The sequence below is a fragment of the Echinops telfairi genome, unplaced genomic scaffold, assembly GCF_000313985.2.
Source record: "Echinops telfairi isolate 266 unplaced genomic scaffold, ASM31398v2 ScPeMD7_7468;HRSCAF=8506_0, whole genome shotgun sequence".
NCBI lineage: Eukaryota > Metazoa > Chordata > Mammalia > Afrosoricida > Tenrecidae > Echinops > Echinops telfairi.
The window spans coordinates 35,929,286-35,931,302 of NW_022111369.1; positions in this window are offsets into that span (position 1 = coordinate 35,929,286).

Below are 2,017 nucleotides of genomic sequence, written 5' to 3' on the forward strand. Positions count from 1 at the left end.
ATTGAGAAGCCTTGTCTTACTTCACCTCCCTGCTGACACCGCCTTCATTTTACTGTTTGTTCTTCTCCGCACCAGCAGCTGTCCTGGACAAAAGAGAGCAAGCGCCATCCATCCGCATTTCTCACATCATCATGTGCGTTCAATCTTGATCCAGCTCTCACACTGTCTATTTTTCTCTCTGCTATCCCTTAGGGTACTTAATCAATTCCAGGTCTAATTTTTCATTTGTATCCTTAAATGAATCCCTTATTGCTCACCCTGACTGTACTTACTGTTTTTATAAATGGCTCCTTACGGTCCTCTGTAACCTATCACTGCCCCTTTCCTCAGCCTCACACTCTGTCGTCCCCATGAGCTCTATTCCACAATGACAGGTCAGCTGAGAAGTCTGCACACACATGCTCCTGCACCTTTTACTCCTGTATCACTTGTGTTTGCCCATCGACGTTCTGCCTGTGCTATCCTAACTTGCCTCAGTACATGGCACATTTTTGCACACGTGTGTATATGTATATGTGTGTATATGCACACATATGTATGGGTTTCATTGGAAACATGGAATTGAAAGATGCAATTTCCCATGCTTATTATTGTGGTAAATATAGATAACACAATATTTGCCATTTCAAGATTCCACATATACAATTATGTGACATTAATTATGTTTATCATGTTGGTCAGCTATCACCATTTTCTGTTCCCAAATTTCCTGTCATCTTTAACAAAAGCTCTGTTTCCTAAGCAAGGCACCCTCTTTTCCCCCTTTCCCTCTCTCACCTGGTAACTACTAACAAACTTTAGTTTCCATATACTTTACCTATTCTGGATCTTTCACATGTTGTTTTAAAAGAAACCTCACTGCCATCAAGTCAGTGCCGATGCACAGTAGCCTTCTTGGACAGGGTAGAACTGCCCCCTGTGAGTTTCTAAGACTATAATGAGAGTAGCAAGTTCAGTATTTCTCCCTCCAAGCAGCTAGTGGTTTCAAACTGCTGACCTTCCAGTTAGCATCCCACTCATATAACCACCGCCAGGATTCCTAAGGTAAACAGTGACTACTTTTTCAGAAAGGGACCAACTCGTCCTTCTTTCTTAGCTGTTCTTAGTCTGGAAGCTCTGTTGGAACCTGTTCACCCAGGTGACCAGCGTCCAGCATCCCAGAAACACACAGGCACAGCAGTACGACAATCTGACAAACAAGTGGGGACCTGTGTATCGTGTGGGGTGGGTGAGAGTTTCGGGTGCACTGGTTTTCCATTCAACAGTTCATACACACGTGTTTGTGATATTTGATGGCAATCCCCACGATAGACCAGCACTCTTCCCACTTGCTCCTTTTTACTGTTTCTATTCCTCCTCTCCTGTCCCTTCCTACCTTTTGAGCTCCATCCCTGGGAAAGTGCTGCCCTTCTGATCTTGTTTGGTTGGCTGTTCTCATGTGGGCCGACGTCCCTCATGTTATCGTTCACCTTCTCTGTTGCTTGGCAGAAAGCTTGGCCACCAGGGCAGGTTCCGTCCAGACATCAAGTGTCCACAGCCGTAGACTCTGGTGGTTCAGTTGCTGTTGACCAGTAAACTTGGTCTCTTCCTGTGATTTTGAGTTTTGCTCCTCATCTGTTTTCTCCCACCCTATCCAGGACCTCCTACTGTGCGATCCCTTTCATAGCGGTCAGCATTTCTAGTTCTTTGGGTCTCAGTCAGGGGTGGGGTGGGGCTGGGGTGCACCTGATGCACTCATCCTTGGGACTAATTTCTTTATGTACTTGATGGTCTTGTCTCCGCTCGCTTTTGCTCTGGACAGGGAGAGACTCATCATTGGACCTTCGTTGGCTACTCACAAGCTTTGAAGACCCCAGTTGCTACTCACCAAGGAGGGATGTAGAACACCGCCTCTATAGATATTAGGCCCTTTGCTTTTTATGCCCTAAAGAGTAGGCACAACTCATAGATGGATTCAAATGCCACAGACCTTCCTGAAGACAAGAGCACGTTTAGTGTTTCCAGTTGTGCAGTACTT